The 22,576-nt window shown below is 40.0% G+C and overlaps 1 long non-coding RNA gene and 1 pseudogene across 1 annotated transcript in view; one reads left to right on the forward strand and one right to left on the reverse strand.

Annotated features, from left to right (window-relative positions):
- The window catches only part of LOC109558387 (NADH dehydrogenase [ubiquinone] 1 alpha subcomplex subunit 12 pseudogene), a 63,600-nt pseudogene extending 52,761 nt beyond the window's left edge, over positions 1 to 10,839 (forward strand).
- Positions 1 to 22,576, reverse strand: part of LOC109559204 (uncharacterized) — a 145,020-nt gene that overhangs the window by 84,897 nt on the left and 37,547 nt on the right. The window lies entirely within an intron of this gene.

Raw genomic sequence — 22,576 nt, forward strand, 5'->3', positions numbered from 1 at the left:
CCCCAAGCAAGGACCAGATCCAGCGCTTGGACAGTGGAAGTGCCAAGTCCTATCCACTGGACTACCAGGGAAGTCCCGCCTCAGTGTTGGTTTAATGATCAAATTAGTTCAGGGACAAGTGCTTATGACAGTGACTGGCACCAGGAGCTGCAATGGGGAAAATAAACTAGAAGCAGGTGAGACACATGCTTAGCAGGTCCCTGACCAGGAAAAGGTGAGAGGTTCATGGGGCAGGTTGCCAGCAGCCAAGTCAAAAAGCAGAGCGAGAAGAGAAGAGTGAAATCAGAAAACGGAGTTATTGAGCATCAGGAATCTATCATCAGTTAGTAAAAAAAACAGAGAGAGAAAGAGAGAATGAAGAAAACACTCAGAGTAAAGGGAATGGGAGAGCCTATAGTCCCAAAGAGAAAATATCAGTAGCTTCCTGACAATTTTCAATTCCTGAGGACGCAGCTAGAATTCACTTTGTGAGGTTTCTCTGAATTATTTCAACAACAACAAAAATTTGTTATGAGTAATTTTAAAGTGGGAAAACCCGACAACATTACCTCTGCCAGGCAGTCAAAGTCAACATCAACAGTGAAAAGTCATATTGATAGCACATAACCTTGGCATGATGTAATAATGACAATGCTTTATGTCTGTGTTCCTCCTCCCCAAACATATAACCCCAGTCAAAGTATGAGAAAACCACTGGCAAGCCTTGGTTGAGGGACCATCTACAAAATACCTGACCAGTATGCCTGAAAACTGTCAAGGCCAGCAAAAACAAGGGAAGTCTGTGAAACTATCACAGCTAAGATGAGCACCAGGAGACAAGATCACTAAATTTCATATAGTATCCTGGCTGGGATCCTGGAATAGAAAAAAGACTCTGAATTAAAACCAAGGAAATCTGAATGAGCAATAGAGCTTAGTTCACAATAATGTATAAATATGAACTTTTTCATTATGACAAAAACTATTCAATATGTTAACAATTATTTTTAATTATGACCAAGAAACTATACAATTATGTTAACAAGTGAAAGTAAGTGTTATGTATAAGGGAACTCTGTACTCACCTCACAATTTTTTGTGTGACATATTCTAAAATAAATTAAAAAAAATAATAATAAAGTAAAACGCTCTTTTGTTCCTTGAGCTAGACTGAGATAAGGGCTGACCCTGCAACCAAACCAAATTCTGGCTTAGGTACTAATCGAGACCTTGAACAAGTTACTTAAAATCACCAGCTTCTTTATTCCTCTGTAAAGCAGACAGAGTACGTTTAAAGTTTGCTGGAAGAATTAAAAGGCTAAATGTGTGGACAGAGCAAGAGCTTATTAAAAATAAAATTATTTTTGCTATCATCATCCATCATTGCTGTTTTTGTGTGCTGTGCACAGTCATGTCTGACTCTTTGCAACCCCATGGACTGTAGCCCATCAGGCTCTTCTCTCCATGGAATTTTCCAGGCAAGAATACTGAAATGGGTTGCCATTTCATACTCCAGGGAAACTTTCCCACCCAGGGATTGAACCCATGTCTCTGGTGTCTACTGCATTTCCTGCATTGGCAGGCAGATTCTTTACCACAGTGCCACTTGGGAAGACCCATCATTGTTATCATTATTTAGGTAAGGTACATTACCTAAAACATGGAAGGTGCTCAGCAAATATCGTCTCCTTTATCCATTCCCCCTTGTTGGTTCTTTATAATACACACACACACTACCCTAGAGCATCAATACATCTCAAATGTCTGTATAAACTCTTTATTAACATGAGCCAAATATACGCAATTGACCACAGAAAATGTCACTCTAAACTAGGGTGATTCATCCACTGAAGGAATCTTCTGTGGAGAGCTTGTCCTGTATCTGCTTGCTCTTGACCAGGGCCGCCAGGCTGACAGTGGGCCAGGGACTGGCCTTTGTCCCTTTAACCTTTTTCTCACTCTAGGCTGGCTGGCCTCAGCCTTGTCTACTCATAAAATATGCCAGTGTTTCCCACAGGGTCTGGCCCTCTATTCCACCACACAATATGGAGAATTTTTAAAAGGCAACAGGGTAAACGGGCTATCAACCCTGTGCAGGGAACTTCAATAATAATATAACATTTTATGAAGATTTTTTAAAAGACAACTTTCTAACACAGGTCATTAAGGTGGCCTGTGTGTTATTTAGGATCATATAAGCATAGAAAAGGAAGAAAGTAATATTTCGGTCTTTTTGCTATTTTCCTAAGGAAACATACTTTCTTTTAAGCCTAAAACACAATGTAGTTAACTCATTTTTGACAATATAAAATAATCATATCATAGAAAATACACTATGAACAGAAGAGAAAATCTTCTCCAAGATTGAAAAGCAATTGTTACCCTATCTTAAGTCTGATGTTTAAAATGTTCAGAATTTCTTTTGTTTCCTTTATCAGCAGACTGTTTTTCAGGCTTTCTCCCAACCCTGCCCTATCAGTTAACATGTAATTCAGTTTCCCTTAGAGCAAAAACATTTGGAGGATATGGGATATGTACTTGGCATGGTGTTAGGCCTTGTGAGGACACAGTGGAGAAAAGACACAATCCCTGCCTTCAGGTGGCTTATTATACAGCAGAGGAAATAAAACATGATGATAATTATAATATATGCTTGGCTAGAATCTTATGAAGCCTATAAAGGATGCCTATTCAAATCCCCGTCAGAGGCAATCAAGGTGAGGGGAGCTATTTCCAACCAAGAGGGATCAAGAAACATATGAATAAGAATTGTCCCTGAAAAACAAGGACTATTTTGACTCCTGGAGAAAAGGCAGAAGGATCCAGAAATGAACCTCACATATATGAGGATGTTCATGGAGCCAGTAAAGTGGAGTTCACAATACAGTTTACTTTTAACTAAGTAGTTAAATTCCATACCTACAGCAGTTTGTTGCTTATTAATGATAATACTCCACTTTCGTTGAGTTCACCAGACATGATTCTTCTTTATCAGTCGTTGTAAGTGGGTGAAGCTCAGTATTCAATTTTGCCCTAATTTCTGCAGAAACTTCCTTTCTGGGCCTCTCTCTAGCCTTTTATAGAAGAGACACATGATGTCACTGTGTTTGTCCCTATTATTCCATTTGTCAGGTTTTGTTTGTGTGAATAATTCAACATGACTCAGAAACCTGACTTTTAAAGAATCAGTACTATTGTGAAACAGGCAGCACATGCTCTCCAGAGTTATTTAGTATGACTCTTATAAACTGAAAAATATATAAAAAGAGACATCAACACAAATGTGAAACTCAGAAAAACTGGCCCTGTCTTTCTTGCCATCAAATGTCCTAATGTATTCCAGTTCATATATAGGTCCAACATCTTAGAATTGGAGAATGTTTCAGTTGGACAATATATGACCTTAGGAAAATTTGTTTAAATCTCCCTGAACTTCAGTTTTTCATGGGTAAAATAAGTCTGAGATATCAATGTGGAATCAGAACATCAATGGATCAAAACTCTAGAATCTGTTGAGAAGTATGCTTGCTGCTGCTGCTGCTAAGTCACATCAGTCGTGTCCGACTCTTAGCGACCCCATGGACTGTAGCCTACCAGGCTTGAGGGTATAGTTAAAATCTGATCATTTTAAGACCTGTGTCTTGAGACCTTGTTGTTGTTGTTGTTTAGTTGCTAAGTCTTGTCTGACTCTGCAACTCCATGAACTATAGCTCTCCAGGTTCTTCTGTCTGAGGGATTTCCTAGGCAAGAATACTGGAGTGGGCTGCCATGTCCTTCTCCAGGGGATCTTCCTGACCCAGGGATCAAACCTGTATCTACCACATTGGCATGCAGTTTCTTTACCACTGAGCCACCTAGAAGCCCATCCTGGGAACTTGGCTAATTCTAAATTTCTCAAAACCACTTAATGAGACATGGATGATGAAACAGCTCACCTAGGAGCTAACTGACTCTCTGTGAAGCAATGTTGTGGTCTTTAGGGTGGCCTAGAACAGGACTGTCACTGCTGAGAATGCCTGAGGTCTGTCCAGGGTGGGTCCTAAGGGCTCTCCTTTCCTTTCCTTTCTTGTCTAATTAGCTCCTCAGAATAGAAATGCTCTCCCCTAGACTGTGGTATCACCAAGAAAAATCCAGCTGAATTTGTATAATTGTATTTTGGGGGTTGGATCACAGGGGTCATGGTGCACTCAAATATTACACAATAAATCAATTAAATATCTTGATAATTATATTCAAGGTGCACATCACAGGAGGGAGAGCAAGGGGGTCAAGTTGAGTCTGGTAGGAATTATCAACGTCCTCTACCTTAGTTGAGAAAGGCTTTCTGAAGAAACAGGATTCACTTTAATAACCACTGGGACTCCATCGGCACCTGGTATGTCTGGTTAAACCCAGTCTGGCCAGGACTCACAATCAGACTCAAGTGGGCTGGGACACAGGAATTCCAAGCTTTGAGGGCTTGACATATGCCACCTCACCTAGAATTAGTTGTGCGTGTCTTGTTCCTCTACTGGAGTGCATGCTTCCTGAAGGCAAGAATCTTGACATTACTGAAACCTTTGTGAGCCCCTAGACAGTGTCTGGTACCTGGTACTTGGTAGCTGATAGGTGTCAAATAATTGAAGTAATTCATTTAACCCCAGAGCTGGCATGGTTTGAAATCAGAGTTACTATTCTTTGAACCTTTTAGAATGGCTAGACTCTCTTCCCAGCCATGACCCAGGGAAGAAGAAGAATCCTTTTCGATGAGGAAGGAAAAGTCTAGAACTGAAGCTTTCCTTGTTCCTCCCTGGTGCAAATGTGCCTTAAAAGAAAGCAGGAAGGTGAGCAGACAGGCTGGGCCTCTCACGGGATGCACACGAAGTGTACTTTTCCCCTACCCCATCCCCATCACATCCCACTTCACCCCTTCTTCATGTCTGCAAAGTCTGGAGTATAGAGTTAAATAATGATGTTAAAGTAAATTCCGTTCACATATCCTGGGTGTACGGGAGATTTGGTACTATTGTTCAAAACATGTGCTGCTCTTCCTTGTGAGAGAATTCTATTTCCTTTCCTCACTGAAGCAGACTTGGCTGCCTCACTGGCTTTGCAATGGAAAGCAAGTGAAGGTAACTCTCCCTCTGAGCAGAAGCTTTAAGACCCAGCTTGTGACTCAACATCTCTCTTCTCTCTTCCATGAGACCTGCCACATTCCAGATTTTAAAAATGCTCATTTGTCTAGGTTCCAGATTAAACAGGAGGTGGGACAGTGCCCAAGCTGACCAACTCTGGATATGTGGTGCAAAAAATAAAAACTCTTTTTCTTACAAACCACCAAAATTTGAGGGTGGGGGTGGTTTATTACTGCACCATCATAACAGCCTATACTGTTGATCCAAGTATACTTTCCAGCTGCCGGGAACTGTGCCATGTGCTGGTATATAAAGGTAAATGGCATGGACCATCATCTTTAAGAGACTCTAATCTGTGATGGAGACAGAAATATACTCAGCAAAGTATTATATAAGTCAGATATGTGAGGAAAACAGACTCGTAGAGTCTCTCTTGATAAACTATCTTGAGAAAAAGCCTCAAGGAAGAACAGTTCAGGGCATATATGCAGCTAATCAGGTAATTTGGTTACTGTGCCCAAAGAGTGGCATTTGGAGATCACAGTGTACAGGGGACCCCAGGGGATGTTTATTATTCACAGTATATCCCAGTTTGAATTTATGCCATTTGTCTTACGGCACAAGACATAAGTGTCTTGCGGGACTATGAATTTAATCATTCATTCTCCTTACTGCATCAAGTATCTCAATTTAGATAATAAATTATATAATCACCTTAACATTGATGTGCTAGATCTTATTGGTTGTTCATGCTCTAAGGCTGGCATCCTGGACAGGCCATGCTTCTCAGACAGGCTGACTGCACAGGTCAAGTTCCATGATGAGCCATGCCTACTGACAGGATGAAATATCAGATTGCCTACTACACCTACAGATCCCTACTGAGAAAGTAGCCCAGGGGTCTCTTTCAGAAAAATACTCTTGTGCTATTGCACTGAGACCCTAATTTATGGCCCTGATACTTCAGCCACAGCCAATTAAACCTGAGAATATGCAGCCAAAGTTGGCTGTGGACAGGCTGGAAGAAAGGAAATCAACCACTTGGGAGGTGACACATTTTAGAACTGATTTGTTCATTCATTCAAGAAATATTTACTGAGCACCTGTTCTGTAGCAGGTCATCCATACTGAACAGAGACAAACTAGCCCAGCCACATGCTTTCTTGGGAAATATGACAGCAAGATGCACGGGGAGCAGGGATGGGGGGAAGAAAAGCAGCACCCAGTGGGCTCCCCTTCTGAGAAGGTAACAAAAGGGCACTCGGACTGCTGATAAATCAGAACCCAGTGGTTCTAGCACTCCTTCTCCCCACGGAGCACCCCGATGCTGAGGTGGGTTAACCTACCTCCTGATTCTCACCTGCACCCTGAAAAATCAACGACCACCTAGGGTTGCCAAATTTGGCAAATAAAAGCACAGAATGCCAGTTACACTTGAATTTCAAATAAACGATGAATACTTTTTAAATCTAAGTACATCCATACAATATCTGGGACATAATTATACTAAAGATTATTTGTTGTTTATCTAAAATTCAAATGAACCGGGTGTCCTAGATTCTGTCTGGCAACTTTACCCTTATGGCATTGGCAGGGATGGGCAGGGAGGGAGGGTGGGCCCAGGGAGTGGGATTGGCAGAATCTTAGTGGCTCAGGGATTTTATACTAAGTCAGCCCTAGTGCTGTTTCCACCTTCACCATCCCCAGAACTTCCGATCTGAAAAATTCCCCACATAGTACCTGCGGAATCTGGGGCCTCTCCTGTCTCATCATCTCTCTGACACTCACAGGAAATGGGAATAATGATACCTCACAGGGTTGTTGAAAAATGTACGCTCACTCACTCAATCAACAAACATTTACCAAAGGTTTATATGCCAGGTACCCTGTTCAGTAATCAAGGCATATACAAACCTTTCTCTCCAGGAACTCGCTATCCTGTGACATGCACGCGAGTGAATAAACAGATGACGTGCATTATGACAAGAGCAGTGACGGGTGTACAGAACATTGCAGCCCAGTGCCTGCCTCTGTTGCTCCATAAATGCTGGCTGATATGACGAGTCTGTAGGGATAGAGCTCTGGGCTCTCCTTCTTCCCACTCCATCTTTGGACTCCTTCAAGAGTTGAAGATTTGCTCTGGTTTTCAGCCCTGGAGTGAGGTTCCCCTCTGGCAAGGGTCCCTGACATCATGGGCTGACTTTCCAACTTCCACCTCTAATGCTCTGTCCACGTCTCCTGCCAGGACCTCCTGCTGCCTCCCTCTAGGCCTCCTTGATACTGACCTCCCACTCTGTCGGCTGGCCCTCACCCAGCAGTTCCATTAATCTGACTTCCAGGCATCAGGCATCTGCAGGAGAGCTTGTCCAAGTGAGAAAGAGTCCTGCTGTACCCTTTCACTTAGGCAAAAAAAAAAAAAAAATGCCTGTGTCATAAAGCAATTCCCTGTATGACCTTGTAAGTGTGGGCAATCACTGTGATGAGCCTAGTGTCGATGTTAAAGGTTTGTAAGACTTTCGGGATGGAAATGAAACACGATCCAGGTTTTCCAACCCAGAAGAGAGTCTCTTCAAGGAGCTACATCTTTCACGCCACTTCAACTTTCTAGTTTCTGGGTTGGCTCAAGCCATGTCAAACCTGTGACGCAGAGCCGGCAGCTTGAGTGTGGGAGTGTCAGCGCAGATCTATTTCTGTGGCAAGTTCAGTACAGGCTGAATTTAAAATATGAAAAACAAAAGTGAGGCTCATAACTATGTTACCCAAAGAGGGGGAGGGGATAAAAACACAAGACTTCTACAGAAGCACCACTGCCCCTCTCCCAACTGCAATTTATTACAAATGTGTCTCTATTCCAGCTCCTAACATGATGTGCCAAGCTGAAAAAGAGGCAAATCATTGTGAGGTTTCACTGTGCCTGCTTTTAGTAGCCAGCTCTAGTCCTGCCAACCCTTCTATCCTCTAGCCAAATAGAAAGTTGCAACACAGAGGAAATTGTCTTTTGCTCAGTGGAGGAATGGCAAAGTCCCCACAAACTAGGTCTTACTGTTTGCTTGGGGTCCAAATGGAAAAGAGAGGGGATGCTACTGCTGTGTTTCAAGCTGACACAGATTCTCCAACATCCCGGGCAGGGGAGGGAGGAGGGGGAATGACCTAGGGGCAGTTGTGTGTGTGTGTTTTAGCCTAACTACCTAGAGGTACCTCCATCAATAGCTGGAGTCTAACATCAGTGAATAAGACTGAAATGATCCAGTTATAACATTAGCATTTCTCGTGTTAGGCAGTCTTGTTTTGTGGCAGTTGCTTCCTGATGGGAGGCTAATATAGCCTCTCATACACCCATATAGGACTAAAACTAACAGAAATGCAGCTAACTGAAGTGCTATTGACCTGGCCTGCTCTCTCCTGGCATTTTCATCCATGGACGTTAGCTGGGCCTCCACAGTGACCTGACAGCATGATCATTTTACACCACAACTAGTTTTGAGGGGCTCGAACAAAACTGGTCATTTTTACTCATAATGAACAAGGAGTTTGTGAAAAAAGTCTTATAAAGGGAGAGGGAGAGAGGAAGGGAGAAAGGCAGGGAAATGTTCGAACTAGCCCCCATCTGTTCCCTGAGGTCTACCCTTGGATTTGCATCATCTTTTCTCTGGATCTCATGAGTCTTCATTGTTTTGAGTAGTGATTTGTGGTGCAGGGCTGCTGACTAATTTTCCTTTCTCTTTAAATTCCTGTGTCTGCTTTCTTGGCATTTTTGTCTTTCCATTTCTTCTTCATGGAATGTACTTCAAACAGAAATGGAAAAAAAAGGGATCTTCAACACAAGAACTCTTGCATTCCCAGCTTTTGCAACAGAACTCTTATTTGCAACATAAATTCTTTCATCACTAGACTGGAAGAGATACGTAAATTCCTCTAACCAGTATATCATTGACTCAGATTGTCTCCCATTTTTTTTAGTATAACTTCTCAATTATATAAGGAAATTTCCAAAATTGAAAATATATTTTCAAATTTGCACATAATGATATTAGCTGTAGGCCATGTAATTTTAATTCACTCATTAACCCAGTCAATAAAATGTTTATTGAATACAATGTGCCAGACCCAAAACTAACTATTCTAAGTTTAACAGTGAACAAGACAAGCACGGTCCCTGCCTTCAAGGAATCAGACTTCATTCTTCCATTCATTCTTTATTTCATAAGTATTTGAGTCTAATAATCTACAAGACATTTTGCCAAACCTGCTGACAGAGGAGCCTGGTAGGCTGCAGTCCATGGGGTCGCTAAGAGTCAGACATGACCGAGCGACTTCACTTTCACTTTTCACTTTCATGCACTGGAGAAGGAAATGGCAACCCACTCCAGTGTTCTTGCCTGGAGAATCCCAGGGATGGCGGAGCCTGGTGGGCTGCCATCTATGGGGTCGCACAGAGTCGGACACAACTGAAGCGACTTAGCAGCAGCAGCAGCAGGGGATATAAAACAATTTCCTGGTCCTCATGGTATCTCAGTGTTCTTGATTTTTTCCCTCAGTTCTAATAGCATATTTTTCATATAAACTTTTGGTTCTACAACTGAAAAACAATTGTCATTACAATTACCAGTAGCCCAGGACAGTGTATTTCAAAAATTTCAAACTCTATTAATTTTCAGCAGTTTTTTTCATATAATTAAATCTGCTGAAGGTGAAACTCCAATACTTTGGCTACGTGATGCCAAGAACTGACTCACTGGAAAAGACCCTGATGTTGAGAAAGATTGAAGGCAGGAGGAGAAGGGGACAACAGAGGATGAAATGGTTGGATGGCATCACTGACTCGATGGACGTGAGTCTCAGTGAGCTGGTGATGGACAGAGAAGCCTGGCATGCTGTAGTCCATGGGGTCGCAAAGAGTCAGACACGACTGAGCGACTGAACTGAACTAAACTGAAACCCAAGTCAGACTTGTCCCGTTTGAGACTTCATTAAAACTGAAGTATTTGCTGTTTGAATGCTACTTTGTAAAGTAAACATAGCCAGAAAGAATAAGAATTGTCAGAATGTGCTTTGTCAAAATGTGCTTCATTTTCCAGAAGGTTCTGCTTCCCTGCTCTGCTCATTCTAAGTTTTAGAATTTTGCTATAAAATATACATTTGTATATTCATCCTAATGTGTTTCCTAAATTAAATTTTTATTATGACAATGAAAAGAATTAGTTTTAAATGCATAAAACCCAACTTCTAATTCTTACAAAAGAAGACATAACCTGGTGGCTTCCCCAAATGGGTTTTTGTGTGGTGCACCCTGGAAGCTGGCCCCATAGGACATGACAGAGCTCCTGTGAGCCCTAAATGCAGGCTGCAGCAGGTCAGAGGCCATGGCGACCTCAGCAGCAACATATGAATTTTCCTCAGGGCAAATGATGTGAGGACTGGTACATAGTGGGGAAGACAAATACGGAAATAAATACTCTGAAGACAATAAACAGTTTTTTGACCATCACTGAGGGGTCATACACACTATCGAAATAAATGGCAAAACCATATCATGGGATGTGAAAAGAAGCATGGCGCTACCAGCATGGCTTCCTTGGCTTCTCTGTACAACCAATGACCCTCCAACAATAAGACCACAACTGCTGGTAAGTTTATTTGGACAAACCATAAAAGCATCAAACTGGCACTCTCAGAACAGTGTGTAGTTTATTCTACCAGAAAGAAGAGTCAGGACTGGGCTCCTGCTTCAACACCTTACAAGTAAAGACAATGAAAAACAATTTAAACACATAAAATATAGGACTTTTCATGTAATTGCACTTTAACTGCTTACTATTAACTTGATTAAAATTTTTTGACTATGGGAAAATAGTGTCAAATTAGAGTCAAATAAAAAAGTGGAACTAAAGTATACTGATGTTATTCAAATGCAAACTACGTAGATTCCTCATAAATTACAAGGATCAAGGTAGGAAGGAAAGAGATGCAACATTGATGGAAATATTCCTAAAGTAACAGGCCAAATAAGTTTAAAAAATTAAAAGTTTGACTCTTAAGGCATTGGGCATCAGGCAACACATGGGAGTGATTTGTGAGAAGAGACCCTATGATTGTCCCAAATTGCGGCCTTGGGAGCCTTTCCGGGTTGCAGTACAGGGACAAGGGAGGAAACCAGGCTGAGTCCCAGAGCTGCCCTGAGTTGAGGAGACAGAGTTGATTGTCCACAGAGGTCCAAGCAGCTAGAATTCACAAGGCAAATGATGGTAGAATGAATGAATATCCACTGCTTCAGTCGTGTCTGAATCTCTGCAACCCTATGGACTGTAGTCCACCAGATTACTCTGTCCTTGCTATTCTCCAGGCAAGAATACTGGAGTGGATTGCCATGTCTTCCTCCAGAGAATCTTCCCAATCCAGGGATCGAACCCATATCTCTTATGTTTGCTACATTGGTAGGCAGATTCTTTACCACTAGCACCATCTGGGAAGCCCTAAGGACAGTAGAGGAGAGAGATATTGTTTAGGTAAAGAAGAAAGCACCTTTTAGTTTGCATAAGAACTACAAATATTTCTTCAGCCGTTCAGAGGTAGTTGGCTCTAGGGTCTTATCCTGTATAAAAGAAACAGCTCTGTCATCCCTTTGCCTGAAACAAAACAGTATTACAGCTTGATAGGTAGGGCCTAGATTCTCAAATTAATTGCATTTGAAGGAAACCTCCTTCCTCTTGCCACTTTTATTCAACATAGGTTTGGAAGTCCTAGCCACTGTAATCAGAGGGAAAGAAATAACAGGAATACAAATAGAAAAGGAAAAGTAAAACTGTTTGCAGAAGACAAGATATTTTACATTAGAAATCCTAAAGATACCACCAGAAAACTACTAGAGCTTATCAATGAATTCAGTAAATTGTAGGATATAAAATTAATATATAAAGTCTGTTGCATTTCTATACACTAACAACAAAGTATCAGAAAGAGAAATTAAGGAAACAATTCCATTTAACATCAAATCAAAAAGAAATAACTACGAATAAATCTACCTCAGGAGGTAAAAACCTGCACTCTGAAAACTATAAGATGAAAAAAATTAAAGACAACATAAATAGATGGAAAGATATACTATGTTCTTGGATTGGAAGAATCAATATTGTTAAAATGACCATATCACTCAAGGCAATTTACAGATTCAATACAATCCTTATCAAAATACCAAAGGCATTTTTCATAAGACTAGGACAAATAATTTTAAATTTTGTATGGAAACACAAAGGCTTACAAATAGTCAAAGCAATCTTGAGAAAGAAGAACAGACTTGGGAATGCACATGGTCTGACTTCAGACTATACTACAAAGCTACAGCAATCAAAATAGTATGGTATTGGCACAAAAAACAGACACATAGATCAATGGAACAGGATAGAGTCCAAAAATAAATCCACACACTCAATTAATCTATGACAAAGAAGGCAAGAATATACAACAGAGAAAAGACAATCTCTTTAATTAGTGATGCTAGGAAAACTGAATCACTACATGTAAACAAAGAATGAAATTAGAATATATGTATATGTAACACCATATACAAAAACAAACTCAAAATGGATTGCAGACATAAATGCAAGGTTGGAAACCATAAAACTCCTTGAGGAAAACATAGGCAAAATGCTCTTTTACATAAACTGCAGCAATATATTTTTTGAGTGTCTCCTAAAGTAAAGAAAAGAAGAGAAAAAATAAACAAATGAGACCTAATTAAAGCTTTTGCACAGCAAAGTAAACTATCAACAAAATGAAAAGACAACCTAGTAAATGGGGAAAAAAGATATTTTCAAGTGAAATAATCAATAAGGGATTAATATACAACATCCATAAATAGTTCATGTAACTCAACATCAATAAAACAAAGAATCTGATTTTAAAATGGGCAGAAGAACGGAACAAACATTTTTTCAAAGAAAAATACAGATGGCCAACAGGCACATGAAACTATATTCAATACTACTAATCATCAGAGAAATACAAATCAAAACCACAGTGGATATCACCTCACACCTATCAGAATGGGTATCATCAAAAAGAACACAAATAACAAATGTTGGCAAGGATGTGGAAGGAAAGGGAACCTTCGTTCACTGCTGGAGGGAATGTAAATTGGTGCAGCCACTGTAGAAAACAGTATGGAGGTCTTTCAAAAACTAAAAATAGAACTACCATGAGATGATTATGATTTTTATTTTTCGTTTTGTTAAAGTGGTAGATCAGCATTACATTGATTTGAGTTTGTTGAAACATTCTTATGACCCTGGAGTAAATCCAACTTAATAGTGGTGTATGATGCTTTTTACATATTGTTGGATTCAGTTTGCTAATATTTTATTGAGGACTTTTGCATCTATTGCTTATTTATAAAATATTGGCCTGTTATTTCATTTCTGGTAGTGTCTTTGTCTATTTCTGGTATCAGAGTAATGACAGTCTTGTTAAATAAACTTGGGAGTATTCCCTCTTCAATGTTTTGGAATAGTTTGAGAAGAATGGGTTCATATAGGTTGATCCATAGTTTTATCTACTTTATTTAAACTGATAGTCATTTAGTTCAAAAACATTCTAAAATATTCCATATTTTACTCCCCTCCTCCACATTTTGTTTTTTTGATGTCATATTTTACACCTCATGCTTATCCTTTTACTAGTTATTGTAGTTATAGCTGCTTTTACACTTTTTATCTTTTAATCTATGTGGATTATTTAAGTGATCTTCAACCCTTACTGTGGATTTCCCTGGTGGCTCAGATGGTAAGAATCCACCTGTAATGCAGGGGCCCCAGACTCAATTCCTGGGTGGGGAAGATCCCCTGGAGAAGGGAATGGCTACCCACTCAGTATTCTTGCCTAAAGAATTCCATGGACAGAGGAGCCTGATGGGCTACAGTCCATGGGACCACAAAAAGTGAACACAACTGACTAATACACACACACACACACACACACACACCCCTTATTATACATTATCTGTTCCTATTGGGAGTTTCTCTTTCCTATAGATTCTTACTTCCTTTCCACTTACATAAGACCCTTTAACATTTCTTTTAGGGTAAGTTTACTACTGCTGACTTCTTTTAGTTTTGCTTCTCTGAGAAATTCTGTTCTAAATGATTATCTTGCTGGGTAGAGTATCCTAGGTTGCTTTTTTTTCCCTTTTAAGACTTTGAATATATTATGCCACTCCCTTCTTGCTTGCAAGGATTCTGCAGAGAAATCAGTTGGCAGCCTTATGAGGATTCCCATGTATATATGATTCTTTGTTTTTTTCTTTTCTACCTTTAGAATTCTCTCTTTAGATTTAACTTTGGTCATTTTAATTATGATATATATTGGTGTGAGGCCTTTTCTATTTATCTTGTTTGGGACCCTATCTGCTTCCTTTATCTGGATATCTGTTTCCTTATTTAGGCGTGGGAAGTTTTCAGCCATAACTTCTTCAAATACATTTTTATCTCATTCTTTCACTCTTCTCCTTTGGCTTCTACAACGTGAATGTTGTCCTGTCTTATGTTATCCCATAGATCCCTTATATTGCTTATTTTTGTTATTCATGTTTCTGTCTGCTATTCTGATTGGATGATTTCCATTATTCTATTTTCCAGATCTCTAACACCTTCTTCTGTGTCATTTAGTCTATCACTTAGTCTGGATATTTGTTTTTGACTGAGTCTTCTCTATATTCTCTAGCTCCTCATCAAAATGACTTGTGCTTCAGTTCAGTTCAGTCGCTCAGTCATGTCCGACTCTTTGCGACCCCATGGACTGCAGCACACCAGGCCTCCCTGTCCATCACCATCTCCCGGAGTTCACTCAAACTCACATCCATCGAGTCAGTGATGCCATCCAGCCATCTCATCCTCTGTCGTCCCCTTCTCCTCCTGCTCCTAATCCCTCCCAGCATCAGAGTCTTCTCCAATGAGTCAACTCTTCGCATGAGGTGGCCAAAGTACTGGAGTTTCAGCTTTAGCATCATTCCTTCCAAATAATACCCAGGGATGATCTCCTTTAGAATGGACTGGTTAGATCTACTTGCAGTCCAAGGGACTCTCAAACATCTTCTCCAACACCACAGTTCAAAAGCATCAATTCTTTGGCCCTCAGCTTTCTTCACAGTGTAACTCTCACATCCATACATGATGCAAGAAAAACCATAGCCTTGACTAGATGAACTTTTGTTGGCAAAGTAATGTCTCTGCTTTTCAATATGCTATCTAGGTTGGTCATAATTTTCCTTCCAAGAAGTAAGCGTCTTTTAATTTCATGGCTGCAGTCACCATCTGCAGTGATTTTGGAGCCCAAAAAATAAAGTCTGACATGGTTTCCACTGTTTCCTCATCTATTTCCCATGAAGTGATGGGACCAGATGCCATGATCTTCGTTTTCTGAATGTTGAGCTTTAAACCAACTTTTTCACTCTCCTCTTTCACTTTCATCAAGAGGCTTTTTAGTTCCTCTTCACTTTCTGCCATAAGGGTGGTGTCATCTGCATAAACATGGTTATTGATATTTCTCCCGGCAATCTTGATTCCAGCTTGTGTTTCTTCCAGTTCAGCGTTTCTCATGATGTACTCTGCATAAAAGTTAAATAAGCAGGGTGCCAATATACAGCCTTGATGTACTCCTTTTCCTATTTGGAACCAGTCTGTTGTTCCATGTCCAGTTCTAACTGTTGCTTCCTGACCTGCATATAGGTTTCTCAAGAGGCAGCTCAGGTGCTCTGGTATTCCCATCTCTTTCAGAATTTTCCACAGTTTATTATGATCCATACAGTCAAAGGCTTTGGCATAGTCAATAAAGCAGAAATAGATGTTTTTCTGGAACTCTCTTGCTTTTTTGATGATCCAGTGGATGTTGGCAGTTTGATCACTGGTTCCTCCGCCTTTTCTAAAACCGGCTTGAACATCAGGAAGTTCACGGTTCACATATTGCTGAAGCCTGGCTTGGAGAATTTTGAGCATTACTTTACTAGTGTGTGAGATGAGTGCAATTGTGCAGTAGTTTGAGCATTCTTTGGGATTGGAATGAAAACTGACCTTTTCCAGTCCTGTGGCCACTGCTGAGTTTTCCAAATTTGCTGGCATATTGAGTGCAGCACTTTCACAGCATCATCTTTCAGGATTTGAAATAGCTCAATTGGAATTCCATCACCTCCACTAGCTTTGTTCTGTGCTTAGATCAGTTCTTTTCCTAATTCAATTAGCAATTTTACTCCCAATATTTTGAATTCATTGTCTGGTAGGCACTTTTTCCCCAGGAGTTTTCTCCTGCTCTTACAATTGAAAGTAGTTCCTTTGCCTTTTCATTTTACTTAACTGTCTTTGTCTGTCTGAATTTAGATGAAGAACTTAGGTGTCTTCCTAAGCTCCCCAGCATGGGCTGAGTAAATGCCACAGCCTTGCTCACCCCATGCCACAACTTGGCACTGGATCTAGGATGGCCAGGACTTAGGAAAAGAATCAACCTAGTAATTCAGAAGTGATCTGTGGGGCTGGGGTGTGGTCTAGATGGAGTGGCAGTGGTGTGTGGTCTAGGTGTTGGTGTTCACTCAAACAATGCCTCAGAAGCAGCCCAGACTCTGATGGTAGTGCAGCTGCTTGAATTCCACAACCACCACGCCATGTTCCCATGAACGGTGAATTTGTGGTCTTAAAGGGGTGTTCTTAAGTGGCAATGTCCCTATGTAGACTGCATGTATCCCATTTCTTTGGTGGGAGGGCTGGGTTTGATGTAGATGCCAGTCACATTCTTTCTCAGGGTGTGCTGGCTGCTATCACCTTGGTAGGAGGTATGGCTTATGATGGAGAAACTAGAGCCTGCACAGAGTATGAGGTGCCACCCTATCAGGGGCACAATCTGCTCACAAGTTGCTGGAGTGGAAGCCCTGAAGGTTGTGTTCAGTTGACTCTATTCCCTTTAAGTGTGTGCTTTTCCTTCTCCCCACACTGAGGCATTTGCCCTAAAGGAGGGGAATGCTGAAGCAAGTGGGACTCATACACTTACAGAGGTCCAATGCACTGTCTTTGTAGGCATGTGTAGCTCTGCTCAGATGCAGCCCACTTTGCATCTTTTCCTCTGTCGTGGTCACTTCAGATCTAAAGTTAGACTGTGGTGTGGATTAGGCAGGGCTGAAGCGTCTGCTTTGCTGGGACTAGAGAACATGGCATGGTGGTTGTGGAATTCAAGCAGCTGCACTACCATCAGAGTCTGGGCTGCTTCTGAGGCATTGTTTGAGTGAACACCAAAAGTGGCCACTGCCACTCCATCTAGACCACACCCCAGCCCCACAGATCACTTCTGAATTACTAGGTTGATTCTTTTCCTAAGTCCTGGCCATCCTAGATCCAGTGCCAAGTTGTGGCATGGGGTGAGCAAGGCCATGACATTTACTCATCCCATACTGGGGAGCTTAGGAAGACAGCAGTTGCTAGGTAAGATTTCTCTCTGCCCTGTTTGGGGGCAAGATAGAGCCCAGGCTTTCCTCTTGAGTGGAGTCTAGGCTTCTCTAGCCTTTTCATCTGTCCCAGTGGTTCTGCCATCAGACAAGGGGGCTTGTCTCCTACACATGGGACCTTAGGGCCTGGATGCCCAGTTTGTGGCTCTACTCTCTCTCTCCATGGCAAGTATCTACTTGTGCAATCTCATTTTTTTTTCTTGGTTTCCTCCCAGGGGCACATGTCCTGACCTAATACTCTTCTTCCCATCCTACCCACTTACATGTGTTTCTTTCTTACAGTTTTGGCTGTATAGGAGTCCTTCTGCCAATTTCCAGTTAGTTTTCTGTGAGAATTTCTCCACATATAGATGTATTTTTAAAGTTTTTTGGGGGGGAGATGAACTCCATACCCTCTTACTCTGCCATCTTGATCTCCCCAATACAACAAAAATCTTAATAGTGACCAGAGAAGAAAGACCGATAACCAAAAAAGGAACCATAGTTAGCGCAGTAGCAGAATTCTCACCGACCATAATAGAACCTAGAAGATAATGAAAAATAAACTTTAATGTTAATGGAAAAATAACAATTATAACCAGGAAAAGTGACATAATTCAACTCAATAATTGAAGAAATTTCAGTGAAGGAACTAGCTACAAAAGTAAGGGTAGGATTTAGAAAAAAACATCAAGGAATGTTATAGCATCACAGGCTTAGGCTTAATAACATCTGGAAATTATACACCTCTTAAACCTGAAGAAATAGGGAGAAAAGCAATTATTGGAACCTGTAGAAAGTTGGTGGGGAAGTTCACCTAATGGTAGCTTTGGCCTTTGGTCAAGGGAAGCAGTCAACCTATAGTAACTCCATCAGAGAAGAGTGGAGGAAATAAATATCCAATCATCCTCCTCCTCCCTCCAATGAGAGACTCCAATGCCAGACCCATCCATTGCTTTAATCAATTTGAAGTCAGAGATATTGATTCAGTTTCTATAGCTCAGCTTCTTGATCAGTGAGAATGATGTCGAATAGTGGAGAGTGAGTCTGCTTAGACGAAAGGGTGATATCCAGTCCAACTGTCATCCCGAATGTTGTACAAACTAAACTTTCAAATATGAGGTCAAAATAAAGATTTTTCCAGATGAAGACTAGTGATCTTTATGTACCAGATACCTGAAATAGCTGGCAAAGAGTATATGTATTTTAAAATAAATAAAATAATCCCAAAAGAAAATTATAGGTTAAAGATAATTTACCAAGCAACAAAAATCTAAACCCTTTAGTAAACTTACACAAGCATAGGTTGTTATTATAATAATAGTAATATTATTAATAAAATAATGGGAAAGGGGTAAAAACAATGCCAAACAATTATTTGGAATCCAAAAGGCAATAATAACTAATGATAAAGTACCTATATTGGAGAGAAGGGTAGAGATACAGACTAGTTTTTTACTTAACACTTGATGTTAAAAAATTTAATGCTAGCTACAAAAAGAACAGAAATAGAATGTTTAACTTCCAGATAAGTAAAGAGAAAGCAGATAATGATGAAAATGTAATCCGTCCAGTAAAAAATAGCAAAATAGGAGGGCGGTGGGGCATGGAAACCACTGCAAAAAAAAAAAAAACATAATAAAATACTAGAAACAAATTCAAATAAAAAAAATAGGGAAAAAGATTGTATATGTACAAGAAGGTAATTTAAATGTAAATGAAGTCATCTTTCTGGTTAAAAGACAAAATATGTATCCTGCCATGCCTCCTTGGTATCTGTCCAAACACTTTTGCAACGATACACTCACCAGACTCTGTCTGGCTCAAAATTTTACAGGATTCTTTTGACTGTAAATTACAGAAATCCAACTGAAACTTGCTGTAGCAGAAAAGGAAGTGGAATTATTTGCAAAACTGGAAAGAGAGAGCCAAACCACCCTGAGAAGATTCTCTTTATTTCCAGGGTGCCAGGACTGACTCTTCTTTGCAGAGTTTAGCACTTCTTTATATAAATATATAATAGCAATTATGCATTGTTCCAATCGTTCATCTACATATCTGGGCCCTGTCCCAGTTACCCAATCTTTTGGGAACAAATACTGTGTTCTCATCTTCATATTCTTATCCCCTAGCATATTTCCTGACACAGAGTAGTCGGCTAATAAAAGCTTAATGAAAAATAAATGAATGAATGTCTCAGATGGTTATTTCTATACATGATCTCTCTTCCCTATTAGAATGTCAGCTTCTGGAGGTGCTCTCATTCCATCTGTTTATACATTCAATTCTACTGCTTTTCATGCAGTAGGTAGCCAAGTTATATTGGGTGATTGTGTGAAGAAAAAAATTAAACACTTTCTTCTTTTTAAAGATAAGTGGCCTGTACATATTAAATGCTATAATGTGTATGTTCAGCTTTAAATTTTCAGATGTACTTCTCAAGTAATTACAAGGGTGCTTGTACCAAACACTGTGGTCAGGAAGTGGTGACTCAGCCAAAACAACTGGATGGAGCCATGTCCTCCTTCTGCACTCCAGATCCAAGGCTGTCTGTACAAATAGAAGCTCATCCTCCACGGGGCCTTTTGTACCACAGTTCAGCACTTCGTAGGCATTCTTTACAAAGACACTTTCAAGCTTCATCAGTAATGTTGAATATCCTCACATCAATCAACAAGAGTATTACCCATTTACTCTAATACGCAGTCAAAAGAGGATATTGATTTGGATTTAAGAACCTTAATTTAGGTAGAACCTTAATTTGTAGAATTAGCAAAAGAAATGAATTTTAAAAGCCATCAATTAGTAGAAATGTAGGTAATCATATGAAAGATTAACAGAGGTGCAGATTGGATGGGGCAAGAAATGAGTGCGGGCAGGGCGAAACTTGTCTGGTTGAGCAAATTCTCACCCTCCTGGTTCCTCCACCTTCCTAACAGACATTAAAAGCACTTAATTAAAACCAGTAAAGAAATTATAGCAAGGAAAAAATGGAAGGCACCAGATATAATTAGCATTTTAAGTACCTTAGAAAGCTTGCCTAGAATAGTCTTTTCCAAGCTTGTCACGTTTCAGAGCTCACAAATCTTGTCCCCAGGCTCAGCTCAGTTCCTGGTCACCCATCCCCTCTACTGTTCTTCTTAGCCTCCTGAGAAGGCATGTACATCCATATGCTTATTGTGTGTCTCATAAAATGCATTGCTTCTATATGAAAAATGTATGAGACATATAATACTGTGCAAAACAATGTCTCCAAATTGACCAATTATATTTTGTGCAAGTTCAGAATTGTTCATGATGTCTCTAAACCTCAGTCAACTCCTAGCTGTGAGAACTGTGCTCTGCATAGTTAAAACAGAGGACTTAATAGCTTAATTGTGTCTAATGAATGAAAAGGTGTTTAAAAATAACATGGAAAGTGATGCCAGTGTTTTTTTAAAGGTGTGCTTTAGTATTTACAAATTACACAATCCTTTTGAGAAAGTGGGAAGTATGTAATTTTTAAATTAATGTAGTAGTTCTTTTTCCCTGCCCCCCTCCCGTCTTTCCAAAAGAGGAAGCAAATCCCCCATCCAATATTTCCATTCCTTCTTATCTACTGCTATATATATCCCAGGTGGCTGTTCCTCTCTTCTGATCCATCCTGCTGTCTGGTGTCCATATGTTAATCTCAGCCATCCACTTATCCCATGGACCTGCTTCCTATGTGTCTTTTTTTCTATCTTCTTTTATTACTTAAATACATATGTCCTGTTAGCTCTTTTCTTTCTGATTCTTTCACCAAATTGCCTTTGTTAGATTCCACCTTGGCTTTTACTTATTTCTTATCATAATTCTTCGCGTTTTCCCAGCTGTTCTCTGAAGTCATCTCACATTTCAAATGCTATCACTGAATTGCAAATCTGTATATTGTCTGTGTACAGATCTATAGGTTTTGTAAAGCCCTCTGATAACAAGAGAGAATTACAATGATCTTTTCCTGAAGATGTTCTAATAGCAATGCTGTTCTTTTATTCAGAGATGCCCTTTCTCTATTCCCACTGAAGCCTCACCAAGAGAAATTTATATGAACTACAGCAATAAATGGGCTTCCCTTGTGGCTCAGCTGGTAAAGAATCTGCCTGCAATGAGGGAGACCTGGGTTCTATCCCTGAGTTGGGAAGATGTCCTGGAGAAGGGAAAGGCTACCCACTCCAGTATTCTAGCCTAGAGAATTCCACGGACTGTATAGTCCATGGGGTCACAAAGAGTCAGACACGACTGAGCAACTTTCACTTTCACAACAATAAATACCTCTTTCTTTAAGCAGAAAAAAATTCCATGGTTATTCTCTTGCAAAAATGGTTACCAAAACAAATTAAAACTCCTTTCTGAGGAGTTCTTAAAAATTGAAAACCTTCTCTAACTCCATTCACAGGGATAACCTCCTTCTTTCCACTCCAGGGTATTTATAACTTAAGCTACTCAGCTCAACAACTAGTTACATAATTCCTTATATCATTATCTGATTATTTCGTGGATATACATGTTTTCTCTGTGGTTAAATTATAAGCTCTTTGGTGTAACAGTTTTGTCTCCAATTATATCACTTGTAGATATGTGTGTGTGCTCAGTTATGTCCAACCCCATGGACTGTAGCCCACCAGGCTCCTCTGTCCATGGAATTTTGCAGGCAAGAATACTGGAGTGGGTTGTCATTTCCTTCTCCAGGGGATCTTCCTAATCCAGGGATGGAACTCTAGTCTCTTGCTTCTCCTGCACTGGCAGGTAGATTCTTTACCACTGAGCTTCCTATCCTTTAAATAATTTATGTAAATGCTCTAACTTTATCAAATACATTCATGATGACTGATTGGTTTTGGGTGGGTTTTTGTTTTTGTTTTGTTTTTTTGGTTTTGTGTTTTTTTTAATTGAAATACAGTTGATTAGTTTCAGGTATACAGTAAAGTGATTCAGTTATACATACATATATATTTTTTTCCACATTCTTTTCCCTTATCGGTTATGATATAATATTGAGCATAGT

This window comes from Bos indicus, chromosome 5, assembly GCF_029378745.1.
Source record: "Bos indicus isolate NIAB-ARS_2022 breed Sahiwal x Tharparkar chromosome 5, NIAB-ARS_B.indTharparkar_mat_pri_1.0, whole genome shotgun sequence".
Lineage (NCBI taxonomy): Eukaryota > Metazoa > Chordata > Mammalia > Artiodactyla > Bovidae > Bos > Bos indicus.